This window comes from Rhinopithecus roxellana, chromosome 7, assembly GCF_007565055.1.
Source record: "Rhinopithecus roxellana isolate Shanxi Qingling chromosome 7, ASM756505v1, whole genome shotgun sequence".
Classification (NCBI taxonomy): Eukaryota; Metazoa; Chordata; class Mammalia; order Primates; family Cercopithecidae; genus Rhinopithecus; species Rhinopithecus roxellana.
In genome coordinates this window covers 76,875,258-76,897,208 of record NC_044555.1, presented here as the reverse complement: position 1 = coordinate 76,897,208, position 21,951 = coordinate 76,875,258, and the positions used below count along the sequence as shown (strand labels likewise).

Sequence of the window (21,951 nt, the reverse complement as noted above, 5' to 3'; positions counted from 1 at the left end):
TAGCCAGGGGAACTGAGACACACAACACCTGGAAAATCGGGTAATTCCCACCCCAATACTGCGCTTTAAGCAAACGGGCACACCAGGAGATTATACCCACACCTGGCCGGGAGGGTCCCACGGCCACGGAGCCTCCCTCATTGCTAGCACAGCAGTCTGCGATCTAACGAAAACGGCAGCAGCGAGGCTGGGGGAGGGGCGTCCGCCATTGCTGAGGCTTAAGTAGGTAAACAAAGCCGCTGGGAAGCTCGAACTGGGTGGAGCTCACAGCAGCTCAAGGAAACCTGCCTGTCTCTGTAGACTCCACCTCTGGGGAAAGGGCACAGCTAAACAACAAAAGGGGAAGCAGCAGAGGCCTGTGCAGACGCGAACGACTCTGACAGCTTTGAAGAGAGCAGTGGATCTCCCAACACGGAGGTTGAGATCTGAGAACGGACAGACTGCCTGCTCAAGTGGGTCCCTGACCCCTGAGTAGCCTAACTGGGAGACATCCCCCACTAGGGGCAGTCTGACACCCCACACCTCACAGGGTGGAGTACACCCCTGAGAGGAAGCTTCCAAAGTAAGAATCAGACAGGTACACTCGCTGTTCAGCAATATTCTATCTTCTGCAACCTCTGCTGCTGATACCCAGGCAAACAGGGTCTGGAGTGGACCTCAAGCAATCTCCAACAGACCTATAGCTGAGGGTCCTGACTGTCAGAAGGAAAACTATCAAACAGGAAGGACACCTATACCAAAACCCCATCAGTACGTCACCATCATCAAAGACCAGAGACAGATAAAACCACAAAGATGGGGAAAAAGCAGGGCAGAAAAGCTGGAAATTCAAAAAATAAGAGCGCATCTCCCCCTGCAAAGGAGCGCAGCCCATCGCCAGCAACAGATCGAAGCTGGTCAGAGAATGACTTTGACGAGATGAGAGAAGAAGGCTTCAGTCCATCCAACTTCTCAGAGCTAAAGGAGGAATTACGTACCCAGCGCAAAGAAACTAAAAATCTTGAAAAAAGAGTGGAAGAATTGACAGCTAGACTAATTAATGCAGAGAAGGTCATAAACGAAATGACAGAGATGAAAACCATGACACGAGAAATACGTGACAAATACACAAGCTTCAGTAACCGACTCGATCAACTGGAAGAAAGAGTATCAGCGATTGAGGATCAAATGAATGAAATGAAGCAAGAAGAGAAACCAAAAGAAAAAAGAAGAAAAAGAAATGAACAAAGCCTACAAGAAGTATGGGATTATGTAAAAAGACCAAATCTACGTCTGATTGGGGTGCCTGAAAGTGAGGGGGAAAATGGAACCAAGTTGGAAAACACTCTTCAGGATATCATCCAGGAGAACTTCCCCAACCTAGTAGGGCAAGCCAACATTCAAATTCAGGAAATACAGAGAACGCCACAAAGATACTCCTCAAGAAGAGCAACTCCAAGACACATAATTGCCAGATTCACCAAAGTTGAAATGAAGGAAAAAATGTGAAGGGCAGCCAGAGAGAAAGATCGGGTTACCCCCAAAGGGAAGCCCATCAGACTAACAGCAGACCTCTCGGCAGAAACTCTACAAGCCAGAAGAGAGTGGGGGCCAATATTCAACATTCTTAAAGAAAAGAATTTTAAACCCAGAATTTCATATCCAGCCAAACTAAGTTTCATAAGTGAAGGAGAAATAAAATCCTTTACAGATAAGCAAATGCTTAGAGATTTTGTCACCACCAGGCCTGCCTTACAAGAGACCCTGAAGGAAGCACTAAACATGGAAAGGAACAACCGGTACCAGCCATTGCAAAAACATGCCAAAATGTAAAGACCATCGAGGCTAGGAAGAAACTGCATCAAGTAACGAGCAAAATAACCAGTTAATATCATAATGGCAGGATCAAGTTCACACATAACCATATTAACCTTAAATGTAAATGGACTAAATGCTCCAATTAAAAGACACAGACTGGCAAACTGGATAAAGAGTCAAGACCCATCAGTCTGGTGTATTCAGGAGACCCATCTCACATGCAGAGACATACATAGGCTCAAAATAAAGGGATGGAGGAAGATCTACCAAGCAAATGGAGAATAAAAAAAAGCAGGGGTTGCAATCCTAGTCTCTGATAAAACAGACTTTAAACCATCAAAGATCAAAAGAGACAAAGAAGGCCATTACATAATGGTAAAGGGATCAATTCAACAGGAAGAGCTAACTCTCCTAAATATATATGCACCCAATACAGGAGCACCCAAATACATGAAGCAAGTCCTTAGAGACTTACAAAGAGACTTAGACTCCCATACAATAATAATGGGAGACTGCAACACTCCACTGTCAACATTAGATAGATCAACGAGACAGAAAGTTAACAAGGATATCCAGGAATTGAACTCATCTCTGCACCAAGCGGACCTAATAGGCATCTATAGAACTCTCCACCCCAAATCAACAGAATATACATTCTTCTCAGCACCACATCGCACTTATTCCAAAATTGACCACATAATTGGAAGTAAAGCACTCCTTAGCAAATGTAAAAGAACAGAAATTATAACAAACTGTCTCTCAGACCACAGTGCAATCAAACTAGAACTCAGGACTAAGAAACTCAATCAAAACCACTCAACTACATGGAAACTGAACAACCTGCTCCTGAATGACTACTGGGTGATTAACGAAATGAAGGCAGAAATAAAGATGTTCTTTGAAACCAATGAGAACAAAGACACAACATACCAGAATCTCTGGGACACATATAAAGCGGTGTGTAGAGGGAAATTTATAGCACTAAATGCCCACAAGAGAAAGCTGGAAAGATCTAAAATGGACACTCTAACATCACAATTAAAAGAACTGGAGAAGCAAGAGCAAACACATTCAAAAGCTAGCAGAAGGCAAGAAATAACTAAGATCAGAGCAGAACTGAAGGAGATAGAGACACAAAAAACCCTCCAAAAAATCAATGAATCCAGGAGTTGGTTTTTTGAAAAGATCAACAAAATTGAGAGACTGCTAGCAAGACTAATAAAGAAGAAAAGAGAGAAGAATCAAATAGACGCAATAAAAAATGATAAAGGGAATATCACTATGGACCCCACATAAATACGAACTACCATCAGAGGATATTATAAACACCTCTACGCAAATCAACTAGAAAATCTAGAAGAAATGGATAATTTCCTGGACACTTACACTTTTCCAAGACTAAACCAGGAAGAAGTTGAATCCCTGAATAGACCAATAGCAGGCTCTGAAATTGAGGCAATAATTAATAGCCTACCATCCAAAAAAAGTCCAGAACCAGATGGATTCACAGCTGAATTCTACCAGAGGTACAAGGAGGAGCTGGTACCATACCTTCTGAAACTATTCCAATCAATTGAAAAAGAAGGAATCCTTCCTAACTCATTTTATGAGGCCAACATCATCCTGAAACCAAAGCCTGGCAGAGACACAACAAAAAAAAGAAAATTTTAGACCAATATCCCTGATGAACATCGATGCAAAAATCCTTAATAAAATACTGGCAAACCGGATTCAGCAGCACATCAAAAAGCTTATCCACCATGATCAAGTGGGCTTCATCCCTGGGATGCAAGGCTGGTTCAACATTCGCAAATCAATAAACGTAATCCACCATATAAACGGAACCAAAGACAAGAACCACATGATTATCTCAATAGATGCAGAAAAGGCTTTTGACAAAATTCAACAGCCCTTCATGCTAAAAACGCTCAATAAATTCGGTATTGATGGAACGTACCTCAAAATGATAAGAGCTATTTATGACAAACCCACAGCTAATATCATTCTGAATGGGCGAAAACTGGAAAAATTCCCTTTGAAAACTGGCACAAGACAGGGATGCCCTCTCTCACCACTCCTATTCAACATAGTGTTGGAAGTTCTGGCTAGGGCAATCAGGCAAGAGAAAGAAATCAAGGGTATCCAGTTAGGAAAAGAAGAAGTCAAATTGTCCCTGTTTGCAGATGACATGATTGTATATTTAGAAAACCCCATCGTCTCAGCCCAAAATCTCCTTAAGCTGATAAGCAACTTCAGCAAAGTCTCAGGATACAAAATTAATGTGCAAAAATCACAAGCATTCTTATACACCAGTAACAGACAAAGAGAGAGCCAAATCATGAATGAACTTCCATTCACAATTGCTTCAAAGAGAATAAAATACCTGGGAATCCAACTTACAAGGGATGTAAAGGACCTCTTCAAAGAGAACTACAAACCACTGCTCAGTGAAATAAAAGAGGACACAAACAAATGGAAGAACATACCATGCTCATGGATAGGAAGAATTAATATCGTGAAAATGGCCATACTGCCCAAGGTAATTTATAGATTCAATGCCATCCCCATCAAGCTACCAATGAGTTTCTTCACAGAATTGGAAAAAACTGCTTTAAAGTTCATATGGAACCAAAAAAGAGCCCGCATTGCCAAGACAATCCTAAGTCAAAAGGACAAAGCTGGAGGTGTCACACTACCTGACTTCAAACTATACTACAAGGCTACAGTAACCAAAACAGCATGATACTGGTACCAAAACAGAGATATAGACCAATGGAACAGAACAGAGTCCTCAGAAATAATACCACACATCTACAGCCATCTGATCTTTGACAAACCTGAGAGAAACAAGAAATGGGGAAAGGATTACCTATTTAATAAATGTTGCTGGGAAAATTGGCTAGCCATAAGTAGAAAGCTGAAACTGGATCCTTTCCTTACTCCTTATACGAAAATTAATTAAGGATGGATTAGAGACTTAAATGTTAGACCTAATACCATAAAAACCCTAGAAGAAAACCTAGGTAGTACCATTCAGGACATGGGCATGGGCAAGGACTTCATGTCTAAAACACCAAAAGCAATGGCAGCAAAAGCCAAAATTGACAAATGGGATCTAATTAAACTAAAGAGCTTCTGCACAGCAAAAGAAACTACCATCAGAGTGAACAGGCAACCTACAGAATGGGAGAACATTTTTGCAATCTACTCATCTGACAAAGGGCTAATATCCAGCATCTACAAAGAACTCAAACAAATTTACAAGAAAAAAACAAGCAACCCCATCAAAAAGTGGGCAAAGGATATGAACAGACATTTCTCAAAGGAAGACATTCATACAGCCAACAGACACATGAAAAAATGCTCATCATCACTCGCCATCAGAGAGATGCAAATCAAAACCACAATCAGATACCATATCACACCAGTTAGAATGGCAATCATTAAAAAGTCAGGAAACAACAGGTGCTGGAAAGGATGTGGAGAAATAGGAACACTTTTACACTGTTGGTGGGATTGTAAACTAGCTCAACCATTATGGAAAACAGTATGGCGATTCCTCAAGGATCTAGAACTAGATGTACCATATGACCCAGCCATCCCACTACTGGGTATATACCCAAAGGATTATAAATCATGCTGCTATAAAGACACATGCACACGTATGTGTATTGCGGCACTATTCACAATAGCAAAGACTTGGAATCAACCCAAATGTCCATCTGTGACAGACTGGATTAAGAAAATGTGGCACATATACACCATTGAATATTATGCAGCCATAAAAAAGGATGAGTTTGCGTCCTTTGTAGGGACATGGATGCAGCTGGAAACCATCATTCTTAGCAAACTATCACAAGAACAGAAAACCAAACACCGCATGCTCTCACTCATAGGTGGGAACTGAACAATGAGATCACTTGGACTTGGGAAGGGGAACATCACACACTGGGGCCTATCATGGGGAGAGGGGAGGGGGGAGGGGGGAGGGATTGCATTGGGAGTTATACCTGATATAAATGACGAATTGATGGGTGCTGATGAGTTGATGGGTGCAGCACACCAACATGGCACAAGTGTACATATGTAACAAACCTGCACGTTATGCACATGTACCCTAGCACTTAAAGTATAATAAAAATAATAATAAAAAAAATAAAAGCAATGGGAAAAACTGCAATTACTTTTGCACCAACCTTAATACAGGGATTCAAAGTTCTCCATATCCTCTTTGGCATTTTACTCTGCACAAGTCTGTTGATGTCACTATTTGTCCTCAGGATTAATTATCCCACATCCCAAATTAGTCTCCCCTCCCAAATTAGACTGTAAGCTACTTAGGACAGTGATCCATTTATTTGGCTTTTATTTAAGCCAGTGTTTTTTTGATTGCTTGTGTGGCAGGAACTAGTAAGTGCTAAGGCTTTGATTAAGGAGCTCTATTTTGTGGGGGAGGCACATACAATCACATTGGTCTGTTTTGGGGTGATGGGTGCAGTAATAACAGCCTATTCAAGGTGTAACCTTTGCTTCATGTAGTTTCCCTCCCACAATGTCATACTTACAAACACCACTCAAGTCTGCTATTTAATACATTCTATTAGAGAAAGAACAGATCTCTGTGTGTGTCCTCTTTTTAGTCCAGATGTAGAAGCTCTGATTTTTCTGTTGGGCTTTTGTGTTTAAATGTGCTTAAAGAATTCAATGCCAGCAATATTTCTAGCAGTAACTTCGGATGTACCATGTAAGTTATTTTGAAACAGTGAATCATCACTAATGTAAATCTGTTGACTTGTATGTGTAAAAGCTGCTTGATACTCTAGGCTAAGGAGAGACAAAGCACCTTCAAAAATGTAATTCCTCTGGATTCAGAAAAAATTATCCACATGCAGTTTTCACCTGTTAATCTGGTTTTATGTTTGTCTTTCTGCAACTCTCAGTCAACGTTTTGGGGAAATTAGTACATTTAGAATTCCTAAATGACATCAAGGATAAAAGGAATCAAACTGCAAACTGTAGAAAAGAATGCATTGTTATACTATATATCAAGGTATAATTATATAATTATAAGACTATAATTAAAATATATTGTGCTTAACAATAGTATCAAATTGTTTTCATCTGAGTTCTTAATTACCTAATATAAATATGTCTGTGCCAGCCATGCCAAAGCAGGTACCTAAAGGAATTTCTATCTAGGAAAAAACTTATTGATCACCTGATGCATTTAAGGGATGAGAATGGTACTTTCATTCCAGTTTATAAATCATGTCAATTTTAACAATGACTTAAAAATTCTTTTGTGATTTGTTTAAACTCTGAAAAGAGGCTTGTTTATGTTAAAGAAAAATCAAACTGAGAATGAGTTTTGTGCTCATATTATATATAGATGAGTAAAATTCTTACTGCCTCTGCAAACATTAGAAAACAATAAGATACTTCCACGGTTTCATTTTTTTTAAAGCAGTTACACAGTCCTTACTATTTAACAGGCACTCGTTTAGAATCTTTACAAATACTTCTTTAATCTTCATAACAACCCTAGGAAACATATACAATTATTATCCGCGTTTTACAAATAAGGAACCTGAGAGTTTCAGTAACTTGTGTAAGGTCACCAAGTAGTGTAAGCCCATGAGATTTGGCACCTGTTCCAAAGTAGAGTAGGCCTGCCCCAGAGTAAAGAGTGTCTACTCTAGTCTTTATCTCAAAGAAAGCAGTGATTTAATTAGTTAATAGCAATGTGGGGAATGTGTTTGTCTGGTATCATGCCAGGTTTCAGAGGCAACTTGGATGCAGGTTTTGTTTTTGTTTTTATTTTTGCTTTGAGACAGGGTCTCGCTCTGTTGCCCAGGCTGGAGTGCAGTGGTGTGACCTTGGCTCACTGCAGCTTCGAGCTCCCTGGGCTCAGTTGATCCTCCCACCTCAGCCTCCTGAGTGCCTAGAACTACATGTGTGTGCCACTACACCTGTCTAATTTTTTTTTTGTTTGTATTTTTTGTAGAGATGGGGTCTCACTATGTTGCCTGGGTTGGTCCGCCCACTTTAGCCTCCCAAAGTTCTAGGAAAACAGGCGTGAGTCACCAGTTCAGCTTGCAGGATTTTTTCATACAGCTTAGGAGAGCAATGAAATTAAGTGTGAGAGATAAAATATACATTGTCACCTACCTGTTGGATGGTCTATATAATGGATTATCTATGCCATACATTATACATTATAGATCATATATATATATTACATTTTCATATTATGTATAGTCATACTGTCTTTGCTGTACATCCACATTTTATATATGCATATATTATACACACATATAAATGTATGTGTGTAGCCCCTTGCAGGCTACCCTTTCCCATGTGCTTCCATGGCTTGGGTAATAATTCTTCTCAGACTTTCAGGAAGTACAGCGCTACTAATATTCTTGGAGGTTATTATTCTTTCTTCTTGGTGAAGAGGATATTGAAAGATCAATAATTTCCATCTATCTCCAGATAGTGAGGATGCCTTGTAGAAGAGAGATTCGAAGACTCTGACATGTCCACAGCTTTGCGGCCTGATTCTGACCTTTCTCCTTTGGGGGGTAACTTCCATCAAAAGGAGTTTCTTGTCGCAGTTCTTATAGGCAGGGGCATCTCACAGCAGTGGCTAGTAATGATACTGTCTACTCCCAAGAATGAGAAACCTATACTCTTCTACTTGGCTTCCCAAAGATGGATCCCATTTAGGGTGTGTGTGCACGTGTGTGTGTATGTTTTACTGAACCAAAATAATGAGTGTTACCAAATCTCTAGGCGACCATGCCTAGAGGATCTCTAATTAAGTAGGACATTCTAAGCATTCATACTAGAAAATTATAAAGGCAAAAAAGACACTAGATTAAAACTGATAATGTCCATATAGGTTCTGAGATTTTTTTTTTAAAAGTCCGAGCTTATGTTAAACAGAGGTAATGAAGATAATCAGTTGTATAGGCTTCCCTAATGTAAGTCAGTGTCTCTCATCTTGGCATTCATTCCAGAACTTTTTTAAAACAGACTTGTATGTGCAAAGTGTATTACCTTGCCTTCCAAGTACTGTCAGAAATGGACTGGTACCTAACAAAAATATCAAAATTATGAGTCCTAGAACAGTGCTTGGATGTAATAAGCACTCTGTAAATACTTTTGGAAAAAATATGTTGATCAACTATGGTTTTATTAGATAATTTTTAAAAAGATAACTTTAACCCCTGCCCTCTCTGGAGGAGAGAGTGGCTACAGTAGGAAGGGGCAGTCATCCTCAGACCTCTCTTTGATGCTTCTGGGTGTAAGAAGGGCAATTGAAAAGGGATTTAGGAAACGCCAGGCATGCTGGGTGAGTAATATGGCTGCCACCTAAGAGACCATCATGGAAGTGTCTTCTGTGATATCATGCCCTGAGCCAGAATGTGGTTGACTGCTTGACTCTGAAGAAATTTTAAAGTGTTCCTGAGGTTGAGAGAGGTCTTTTGAATTAGGGATTCTCAAGATAGCCTGTGGCGATTTGAAATCTTTACATTTTAACATCACACATACTCTCCTTTCTATTGGAAGCAACTAAAACTGTTAGTGAAGACTTACACTTTTGCTGTAAAGAGTAAGAGTTGCATATCTGCAGTATGATAGTACTCTTAGAGAGTGATTCATAGGTTAAACCATTGGAACAGAAAAGAAAATATTTTTACTTGGCCATACTCTCTTTTTTAAAAATAGATATTACTATTTTTTTTTTAAAGCCATATCACTGGCATAGTTTTCAGTTGTTCTTACAATTGGTTGCTCTTTAGGCACACAATCTTTAACTGTGAAATTATTCAGAGATAATTATTTTTGGAAGGAAAATGATAAGGGAAATAGTTATGTAGTCAATTTTTGATTATCCAAGATGATTTTGCCATTGGAATTAGTATCTTATTTTAGCAAATAGCGACAGTCACCTTCTCTCTTTGCTGACCCTTGGAACAAAATGTTTTATAAGGGAGCAGAACTGAATTTTACTTATCCTCCTTTGCTCCGGGCCTGTCTTATGTTTTCACTGCCGGTTTCACCTAATGTTTTCCTCATTTCAGCAGTATGCTGGAGCTGGCTTGCGTTGGCTGGAGAACCAATTGTGTGCATCTCTTCCTAACTGTATGTCCTGTGTCTTTACCTTGGTATCCTGGAATCTGCCACAATGAGTATTTATATTATGGAAGTCGACAAATGCTGCAAATCAGAGCTTTCCCTCAGAGAACCAGTTGTTAAATGTTTTATCAGCACACTCCTACCCCATTGAGTCTTTCCTTTTTTTTTTTTTTTTTTTTTTTGATGAATATTTTCTAAAATGTATTAGATGTTGCTGTCTTTGCAAACAGGGTGTAATAGAAAAAGTTACTATTTCCTGGTCCCATTATTATAATTCATATTGCTGGGTTAGCTTCTTAGTGTTTCTTCACTTTTCCCTTCAGAAGAGGCTTCTTACTTCTGAAATCTTCCATTCAGTTCTTACATGTTGATTTTGATTGTCCTTAATCCATCAAATGAGATAACCAAGTCCATAAATGTGCATATAGAATAAAATGAGAGTTAGAGGACTTTTATTACAGAATAAAGCTCTTGAATAAAATGCATGGCCTTAGTCCAGAATTTTTGTGGCAACTAGTTTGATTGTCAAGGCCAGCTTTATGAGTATCCTACCTGTGTGGTCACACAGGGCCCATACTCAAAAGGACAACATGACTCATGCTCTGTTGTCATCATTTTAAAATTATTAATCTTCTGAGCAAGAGGTCCTGCATTTTCATTTTGATCAGGGCCCCATAAATTATGTAGCCAATCCTGATAGCTGTTCAGATGCCTTTTTTGCTTCTGATTTTAGAAAGCTGAATTTCTTAGAAGTCTGGTATGTAGATCAGTGGGCTGTTTCTATATTAACCACAGATGGATTCTTGGTCAGATCACTGTGAATACTAAATAAATAGTAACAAAAAATGATGTTTATTTTCATTCATTATATTGTGATTTTTCTAAATGAGTGTCCTAGGAAGGAAAATGATACATTATAATGTTATTCATTTATTTTGAATATATAAGATTGATTTTAATCTTGCAAGTAAGTAATTTCTGGTTCTCTTGCAAGTAAGTAATTTCTGGTTCTCTTATTGAGGTATACTTTTTTTATTATTATTATACTTTAAGTTCTAGGGCACATGTGCACAACGTGCAGATTTGTTACATATGTGTACATGTGCCGTGTTGGTGTGCTGCACCCATTAACTCGCCATTTACATTAGGTATATCTCCTAATGCTATCCCTCCGCCACCCCTCCCCACAATAGGACCCAGTGTGTGATGTTCCCCTTCCTGTGTCCAAGTGATCTCATTGTTCAGTTCCCACCTATGAGTGAGAACATGCAGTATTTGGTTTTCTGTTCTTGCGATAGTTTGCTGAGAATGATGGTTTCCAACTGCATCCATGTCCCTACAAAGGACATGAACTCATCTTTTTTTATGGCTGCATAGTATTCCATGGTGTATATGTGCCTCATTTTCTTAATCCAGTCTGTCACTGATGGGCATTTGGGTTGATTCCAAGTCTTTGCTAATGTGAATAGTGCCACAATAAACATGCCTGTGCATGTGTCTTTATAGCAGCATGACTTCTAATCCTTTGGGTATATCCCCAGTAATGGGATGACTGGGTCAAATGGTATTTCTAGTTCTAGATCCTTGAGGAATCGCCATACTGCTTTCCACAATGGTTGAACTAGTTTACAGTCCCACCAACAGTGTAAAAGTGTTCCTATTTCTCCACATCCTCTCCAGCACCTGTTGTTTCCCGATTTTTTTAATGATTGCCATTCTAACTGGTGTGAGATGGTATCTCATTGTGGTTTTGATTTGCATTTCTCTGATGGTGAGTGATGATGAGCATTTTTTCATTTTTTTCATGTGTCTGTTGGCTGTATGGATGTCTTCTTTTGAGAAGTGTCTGTTCATATCCTTTGCCCACTTTTTGATGGGGTTGCTTGTTTTTTTCTTGTAAATTTGATTGAGTTCTTTATAGGTTCTGGATATTAGCCCTTTGTCAGATGAGTAGATTGCAAAAATGTTCTCCCATTCTGTAGGTTGCCTGTTCACTCTGATGGTAGTTTCTTTTGCTGTGCAGAAGCTCTTTAGTTTAATTAGATCCCATTTGTCAATTATGGCTTTTGCTGCCGTTGCTTTTGGTGTTTTAGACATGAAGTCCTTGCCCATGCCTATGTCCTGAATGGTACTACCTAGGTTTTCTTCTAGGCTTTTTATGGTATTAGGTCTAACATTTAAGTCTCTAATCCATCTTGAATTAATCTTCGTATAAGGAGTAAGGAAAGGATCCAGTTTCAGCTTTCTACTTATGGCTAGCCAATTTTCCCAGCAACATTTACTAAATAGGGAATCCTTTCCCCATTTCTTGTTTCTCTCAGGTTTGTCAAAGATCAGATGGCTGTAGATGTGTGGTATTATTTCTGAGGACTCTGTTCTGTTCCATTGGTCTATATCTCTGTTTTGGTACCAGTACCATACTTTTTTGGTTACTGTAGCCATGTAGTATAGTTTGAAGTCAGGTAGCATGATGCCTCCAGCTTTGTTCTTTAGGTTTAGGATTGTCTAGGCAATGCAGGGTCTTTTTTGGTTCCATATGAACTTTAAAGCAGTTTTTTCCAATTCTGTGAAGAAACTCATTGGTAGCTTGATGGGGATGGCATTGAATCTATAAATTACCTTGGGCAGTATGGCCATTTTCACAATATTGATTCTTCCTATCCATGAGCATGGTATGTTCTTCCATTTGTTTGTGTCTTCTTTTATTTCACTGAGCAGTGGTTTGTAGTTCTCCTTGAAGTGGTCCCTTACATCCCTTGTAAGTTGGTTCCTAGGTATTTTATTCTCTTTGAAGCTATTGTGAATGGGAGTTCATTCATGATTTGGCTCTCTGTCTGTTACAGGTGTATAAGAATGCTTGTGATTTTCGCACATTGATTTTGTATCCTGAGACTTTGCTGAAGTTGCTTATCAGCTTAAGGAGATTTTGGGCTGAGACAATGGGGTTTTCTAAATATACAATCATGTCATCTGTAAACAGCGACAATTGGACTTCTTCTTTTCCTAATTGAATGCCCTTGATTTCTTTCTCTTGCCTGATTGCCCTAGCCAGAACTTCCAACACTATGTTGAATAGGAGTGGTGAGAGAGGGCATCCCTGTCTTGTGCTGGTTTTCAAAGGGAATGCTTCCAGTTTTTGCCCATTCAGTATGATATTGGCTGTGGGCTTGTCATAAGTAGCTCTTATTATTTTGAGATACATTCCATCAATACTGAATTTATTGAGAGTTTTTAGCATGAAGGGCTGTTGAATTTTGTCAAAGGCCTTTTCTACATCTATTGAGATAATCATGTGGTTTTTGTCTTTGGTTCTGTTTATATGATGGATTATATTTATTGATTTGCATATGTTGAACCAGCCTTGCATCCCAGGGATGAAGCCCACTTGATCATGGTGGTTAAGCTTTTTGATGTGCTACTGGATTTGGTTTACCAGTATTTTATTGAGGATTTTTGCATCGATGTTCATCAGGGATATTGGTCTAAAATTCTCTTTTTTTGTTGTATCTCTGTCAGGCTTTGGTATCAGGATGATGTTGGCCTCATAAAATGAGTTAGAGAGGATTCCCTCTTTTTCTATTGATTGGAATAGTTTCAGAAGGAATGGTACCAGCTCCTCCTTGTACCTCTGGTAGAATTCAGCTGTGAATCCATCTGGTCCTGGACTTTTTTTGGTTGCTAGGCTATTAATTATTGCCTCAATTTCAGAGCCTGCTATTGGTCTATTCAGGGATTCAACTCCTTCCTGGTTTAGTCTTGGGAGAGTGTAAGTGTCCAGGAAATCATCCATTTCTTCTAGGTTTTCTAGTTTATTTGCATAGAGGTGTATAGTATTCTCTGATGGTAGTTTGTATTTCTGTGGGGTCAGTGGTGATATCCCCTTTATCATTTTTTATTGCGTCTATTTGATTCTTCTCTCTTTTCTCCTTTATTAGTCTTGCTCGTGGTCTATCAATTTTGTTGATCTTTTCAAAAAACCAACTCCTGGATTCATTGATTTTTTGGAGGGTTTTTTTGTGTCTCTGTCTCCTTCAGTTCTGCTCTGATCTTAGTTATTTCTTGCCTTCTGCTAGCTTTTGAATGTGTTTGCTCTTGCCTCTCTAGTTCTTTTAATTGTGATGTTAGAGTGTCCATTTTAGATCTTTTCTGCTTTCTCTTGTGGGCATTTAGTGCTATAAATTTCCCTCTACACACCACTTTAAATGTGTCCCAGAGATTCTGGTATGTTGTATCTTTGTTCTCATTGGTTTCAAAGAACATCTTTATTTCTGCCTTCATTTCGTTAATCACCCAGTAGTCATTCAGGAGCAGGTTGTTCAGTTTCCATGTAGTTGAGTGGTTTTGATTGAGTTTCTTAGTCCTGAGTTCCAGTTTGATTGCACTGTGGTCTCAGAGACAGTTTGTTATAATTTCTGTTCTTTTACATTTGCTAAGGAGTGCTTTACTTCCAATTATGTGGTCAATTTTGGAATAAGTGCAATGTGGTGCTGAGAAGAATGTATATTCTGTTGATTTGGGGTGGAGAGTTGTGTAGATGTCTATTAGGTCTGCTTGGTGCAGAGATGAGTTCAATTCCTGGATATCCTTGTTAACTTTCTGTCTCGTTGATCTGTCTAATGTTGACATAGGGGTGTTAAAGTCTCCCATTATTATTGTATGGGAGTCTAAGTCTCTTTGTAAGTCTCTAAGGACTTGCTTTATGAATCTGCATGCTCCTGTATTGGGTGCATATATATTTCGGATAGTTAACTCTTCTTGTTGAATTGATCCCTTTACCATTATGTAATGGCCTTCTTTGTCTCTTTTGATCTTTGATGGTTTAAAGTCTGTTTTATCAGAAACTAGGATTGCAACCCCTGCTTTTGTTTTCCATTTGCTTGGTAGATCTTCCTCCATCCCTTTATTTTGAGCCTATGTGTGTCTCTGCATGTGAGATGAGTCTCCTGAATACAGCAAACTGATGGGTCTTGACTCTATCCAATTTGCCAGTCTATGTCTTTTAATTGGACCATTTAGTACATTTACATTTAAGGTTAATATTGTTATGTGTGAACTTGTTCCTGTCATTATGATATTAGCTGGTTATTTTGCTTGCTAATTGATACAGTTTCTTCCTAACATCGATGGTCTTTACATTTTGACATGTTTTTGCAATGGCTGGTACCTGTTGTTCCTTTCTATGTTTAGCACTTCCTTCAGGATCTCTTGTAGGGCAGGCCTGGTGGTGACAAAATCTCTAAGCATTTGCTTGTCTGTAAAGGATTTTATTTCTCCTTCACTTATGAAACTTATTTTGGCTGGATATGAAATTCTGGGTTGAAAATGGTTTTCTTTAAGAATGTTGAATATTGACCCCCACTCTCTTCTGGCTTGTAGAGTTTCTGCTGAGAGATCTGCTGTTAGTCTGATGGGCTTCCCTTTGTGGGTAACCCGACCTTTCTCTCTGGCTGCCCTTCACATTTTTTCCTTCATTTCAACTTTGGTGAATCTGACAGTTATGAGTCTTGGAGTTGCTCTTCTCGAGGAGTATTTTTGTGGTGTTCTCTGTATTTCCTGAATTTGAATATTGGCCTGCCTTACTAGGTTGGGGAAGTTCTCCTGGATGATATCCTGCAGAGTGTTTTCCAACTTGGTTCCATTTTCAGGCACACCAATCAGACATAGATTTGGTCTTTTCACATAATCCCATATTTCTTGGAGGCTTTGTTCATTTCTTTTTACTCTTTTTTCTCTACACTTCTCTTCTCACTTCATTTATTTGATCTTCAATCGCTGATACTCTTTCTTCCAGTTGATCGGGTCGGTTACTGAAGCTTGTGCATTTGTCACATATTTCTCGTGTTATGGTTTTCATCTCTATCAGTTCTTTTAAGGTCTTCCCTGCATTGGTTATTCTAGTTATCCATTCATCCATTCTTTTTTCAAGGTTTTTACTTTCTTTGCGCTGGTTACGTAGTTCCTCCTTTAGCTCTGAGAAGTTTGATTGACTGAAGGCTTCTTCTCTCAACTCATCAAAGTCATTCTCCATCCAGCTTTGTTCCATTGCTGGTGATGAGCTGTGTTCCTTTGGAGGGGGAGATGCGCTCTGATTTTTTGAATTTACATCTTTTCTGCACTGCTTTTTCCCCATCTTTGTGGTTTTATCTGCCTTTGGTCTTTGATGCTGGTGACGTACTGATGGGGTTTTGGTGTGGGTGTCCTTTCTGTTTTTTAGTTTTACTTCTAACAGTCAGTACCCTCAGCTGTAGGTCTGTTGGAGATTGCTTGAGGTCCACTCCAGACCCTGTTTGCCTGGGTATCAGCAGCAGAGGCTGCAGAAAATAGTATATTGCTGAACAGCAAGTGTTGCTGTCTGATTCTTGCTCTGGAAGCTTCGTCTCAGGGGTGTACCCCGCCGTGTGAGGTGCGAGGTGTAGGTCTGCACCTAGTGGGAGATGTCTCCCAGTTAAGCTACTCAGGGGTCAGGGACCCACTTGAGCAGGCAGTCTGTCCGTTCTCAGATCTCATCCTCCATGCCGGGAGATCCACTGCTCTCTTCAAAGCTGTCAGACAGGGGCATTTACCTCTGCTGAGGTTTCTGCTGCTTTTTGTTTAGCTATGCCATCTCCCCAGAGAAGGAGTCTACAGAGGTAGGCTGGCCTCCTGGAGCTTTGGTGGGCTCCACCCAATTCGAGCTTCCTGGCGGCTTCGTTTACCTACTTAAGCCTCAGCAATGGCGGGCGCCCCTCTCCCAGCCTTGCTGCTGCCTTGCAGTTAGATCTCAGACTGCTGTGCTAGCAATGAGGGAGGCTCTGTGGGCATGGGACCCTCTGGGCCAGTTGTGGGATATAATCTCCTGGTGTGCCATTTGCTAAGACCCTTGGTAAAGTGCAGTATTAGGGTGGGAGTTACCCGAATTTCCAGGTGTTGTGTGTCTCAATTTCCTTTGGCTAGGAAAAGGAATTCCCTTCCCCCTTGCACTTCCCGCTGGTTGGACTGCACCCGCGGACCAGCGCCATCTGTACGACATGCCCCAGTGAGATGAACACAGTACCTTAGTTGAAAATGCAGAAATCACCCGTCTTCTGTGTTACTCATGCTGGGAGCTGGAGGCTGGAGCTGTTCCTATTCGACCATCTTGGGTGCCGAGGTATACTTTTGAAATAACTTTTTGAAGTAGTAGTTTTACATGATATAGTTTACTCAGTTTAAGTGTACAATTCAGTGTTTTTAAAATAAATTTACAGAGTTGTGCAACATTCCCACAATCTGTTTAGAATATTTCCATCATCCCAGTGAAATTGCTCACCCCCATTTGCAGTCATTCCCTGTTCCCACCCCCAGCCCCAGGTACCCACTAATCTACTTTCTATTGGAAAAGATTTGCCTTCTGTGGACATTTCATATGAATGGAACCATACAATATGACATGTGGTCTTTTGTGATTGACTTCTTTCAGTCATGTCTTTGAGGCTCATTTATGTTGTAGCAGGTCAATGCACAACTTTACACTAAGATTTATAGGATATGTGAAGTTGGTGTAGGACAAATAATGCTTATCTACTTATCTGTGAGTGCACATTTATTTTGGCTCAAATTTTCATTGAGAATGGAAAGGTAGCCCCATTGCATTCTCCAGGAAGTCCATTTTTGGCATATAACGCTTATCATTTTGGCACCTTCTGGATCAACTACTCACCCTACCTTCTGAGAAACTTTAAGCTATTTATGAGGGTATAAATGAACTTGATATTTGAGTTCAATTACTACCAAGCACTCTTTCTGGAGTTACTACTAAATTGCAAACATATTCTAGCAGTTATAAAGATGCTTTTTTGAGTTAATGTTCGTCAATATTTAAAAAGTATTTTTCTCAGCATTAAAACAAGTTAAAAATACCATTGATAAGAATTCAGGCTTTGGGCTGAGACAGCTCTCAGTGGATATCCTAGCTCTGCCTCTCAAAGCCATGACCTAAAATAAGGTATTAAATCTCTCCAATACTTGATTTCCTAGATTATGAAATAATACTACACCGTACCTTAGAGAATCGTTGACAGAATTAAGTAAGTCAAGTAATGCATTGAACACAGTGATTAGCACAACAAATGTTGCTAAATGTAAACATTTCTATGATGAGTGATGATTCTGTTATGTACAGATATGTACCACCATTTGCTAGTGTATCACAACAGAATAGAACACATCATATAATATGATGCATGTTATATTAATAACATAATGTCTATGCATATATTATATCCATAGAAAATTTTAACAAATTAATAGCACAGTGTATGGCCTTTACTACACTCAATAAATGTTAGTTATATTATTATTATCATTATTACTTACAATGGTTTTCTTTAGGGGGAGGAACTATAGGGGATTTCTTTTTTCACATTATATTTCTGCTATTTTTGGTTTTTGCTTTTGTTTTCTTAAAAAAAGTATGACTTTTTTAAATAGGAAAAATTCAAGACTAAGAAACTTAAATTGTTCTTGAATAGATTTGCAATCATTATCATATACTCTCTTAAATCACTGTTATTCACCTTTTATAATCTTTGGAATAAATAATAATCAAAACTTCCATTTTCTTTAAATAAGAAAATAATACTGCTTTATAAATACTCAGTAATACAAACTAACTGACTGTTTCCTGAATTTGATAGTGTCTTTTTCAGTATGTCCTTAGTTCTTTTAATTCAGTAAATGGAAAGAGTCCCCATTAAAAATCACATGGAGAAAGTAGGGTGTAAGGTTGGGACAAACACCCCAATGTGACTTGCCTTGTAGCTCTTATTTCCCATTTTAGAAGCTGGTGGGTTAAATTTACTTAATATCAAGTTTAAATGTATGTACAGTCTTAGGACTTGGTCGTTGGTTCTTAAGAGTGTGTTGAAAAATAAAGAAGTCAGCTAGGAGAAGTTGAAAGACCTTAGACTTTGAATTCAGATGCCTGCCTTCGATTCTTCCTTCTGTGATTTTGTGCTCTTTGGCATCTCAAAAAGTCAATTTTCCTACCTTGAGAATGGGGAAAATCCCCATCCTATGAGTTTTTCATAGGCATCAAATGTGACAATCAATATGAGATTAAGCTATAAATGTAAAGACTCCTCCAAAATGCTAGCCAGTGTGATTTTTTAATAAGATCATTCATTATTTTTCTTCCTTTTAGGATTTCTCTTTCCCAAGACCAATAGTACTGACCAATATTCACGCTTCATTCATGTTTCAGCAGGACATGTGAATGGTTGTGGGTTTCTTTGAGCTCACTGGTCATTTATTGTTATTGATTAATTAACTCGTGATAAACAGCTGGTGAAAAACCCAGGATAAGGAAATGAGAGTGATGGGGTGGGGTTGGGAGTGGTACCTAGGAGGAGGCTGGAATGATGAATAGGAAACAGCCATGCAGAACTCTGCTGAAAGAGCCGTCCAGAAAAGGGAACAGCAACAGCTAAGGCTGGGGCAAGTTACCTGTATTAACATAAGATAACATCAAATGGGCTGTACTTCCAGAGGAGTAACAGAGCTTGTTTTGGTCTGCATTGGAATTTCTTCTCATTAGAAAATCCGACCCTTTTTTCTTGCAAAAGGTAAGCCAAAGGTATGTGAACTGCATGACAGTGATTTAGGATGGAGTAATTCCTTATTTGAGGAATGTTTCTTTTTCTATTTTACTTCTGTGCCCACATAGCACCCAACTTAAAACTAGGAGCTTAGTCATAGACGGTTCTCAATGCTGGCTGCACATTAGAATCAAACAGGAAGCTTTTGACACCTCACTGTTCCAAGTGTGTTCCTTGGAACAGCACTGTTGACATTGCAAAATGCAGAATCTCAGACACACCCCAGACCCACTCAATTAGAATCTGCATTTTACAAAGATCCCTAGGCAATCTACATGAATGTTAAAGTTTGAGATGTGCTGTAGAATACTGTGCCAAGGATCAAGCTTCACTCCTAGAGCTTCTGATTTATTAGGTCTGGGAAGAAGCCTGCCTTGGCATCATTTTAAAAAGGAAAAAGCTTGTAATCTCCAACTGATGAGAACATACAGCCAAACTTGAAGACCACTGACTTGATTGTTCTCACTCACAGGCCCTCAATCACTGATGACTATCAAGCACGTGGAAATGGGATTCATCAATTATTTAAATTGCTTGCTTGAGCGTACCAGTCATGTTTTAATGTTTTCTGCCTTTTAATGAATAATCTTAATAATTTCTTTCTCTAGAGTAGACTTCTAGTTCCCATTAGAACTAGACTAGTGGTTAACATTACTGTTACCACAGATCAGAGACTGGGATGCAAGATAAGTTTTCCTTGTCTTTCTAAACCAGATAAGACTCTTCCTCCAGCTCTAACCACACCGACTTTCTCATATTTGGGGGTGATGTTATTTCTCACTGTATTTGCATTGCAATTCTGAAGAACATCTTCCTATCCCACCTTTGTTTTGATTTCCATGAAGTGAGTAAATTTACCAAGTGGTTTGGAAGAAATTAGTATAATTGTATAGCTTGAAAAGCCTTTTTTTCCCCTACAAATGTATTATTTAGGACATATAAAATGTAGTAAACACAGATATTTTAAGCATAATTTATTAAATATTGATGATAATGCATGCTCAGAAATCTTCATTTAGAGGACTCTCAATTTGTCTGAGTGTAAACTCAACTCCAACAATCAAAATGATTTGAAATTTGGTTTTTGCTTTAGCAACTTCACTTGGTTGGCCAATGCTTTAATTCTCCAGTCCTTGATCTATCATCGTGGTAAACCCACAAGATAATTTTATTAGTGCTTTGATTTTCTGTAAGAGACTTTTTTGTTTTTCTTTAACTCAGCATATAATTGGTGCATGTTGAAACTTATTTTATTTGTGTTTTGGTTGAAAGGCAGTTATTAGTAGAGAGTATCAATATATAGTTATTATAGAGAGTATTAGTTATTATTTGCAGAAATGTTAACCTTACTATCTAGAGCAGGATCTCTCTGCCTCAGCACATTGATATTTTGGACTGGATAATTCTTTAAGGGATTTCTCGTGCATTGTAGGGTGGTTAGCAGTGTCCCTGGTTGAACCCCAGTAGATTCTAATAACAAGCTGCCAATCATGACAATAAAAAATGTCTGAAATATTGCCAAATGTCCCCTGAGGGGGCAAAACTGCCCCCAGTTGAGAACCACTGATCAATAGAGATGAAAACAGAAAAAGAATTTGTAGATATTTTGTGACCTAAATAAGACATTCTTATCTCCGTGTTGCTAGCTTTTATTTTGTGGCTGAGTGAATTGTTATCAGTATGAAGACCAATGGTACATTGGATTTCTATTTAAAGATGGTTCCAAATATGTAAAATAATTGATAGCTTACAAGCCACCCAAACATATTTCCCCACTTCCTTTTCTGAGTTTAGTTGAGAAAATTTTCTTCCTTTCTTCCTTCTGAATTTTAAAGCTCCTTAAGTCAAGTGAAAAATCTAGTCATTTACCTGCCAAGTTCAAATAAGGAAATGACTGACTGCAATTATTGGAGTGCTTCAGGTGCAAGTGGCTGTTTGGGCCTGATAATTTGGAGATACGGGACCTCACATTTATTGTCTCTGTACGCAAAGCAGTGGGTCTTAGCCCTAGCTGCAAATTGAGATCACCTGGGAGCTTTAGACACTTCATACCCAATCCCCAAGCCCCAGGGATTCCAGCTCAATGGTTGAGGGTGGTGCATAGGTATTTTGTAGAGCTCCCCAGGTAATTCTAGAGGTGCAGTCAGGGTTGACACCCACTGATGTAGGTAGATGGGGCTTTGCTGCCTTTCTCCTTCACTGATCACTTTCCCACATTTCCCTGTAGCCTGCTTTCTTCCTGTCTGCAACATCCTGGTCAAACTCTTCTGCCTATCCCTTGTTATTATTTTTAACCAAATGATTTTTTCCAAGTGTTTTTCCTTTGTGCAGACCTGGACTTGCATGGAAACTGCTGGATCAACCTTCTTAATCCATGACCTTCTTTCAACTGCTGCCT

General features: G+C 39.0%; 1 protein-coding gene across 1 annotated transcript in view; it reads left to right on the top strand.

Moving 5' to 3' along the window:
* The window catches only part of ARHGAP6 (Rho GTPase activating protein 6), a 304,050-nt gene that overhangs the window by 26,472 nt on the left and 255,627 nt on the right, over positions 1-21,951 (top strand). The gene's annotated exons all lie outside the window — the stretch shown is intronic.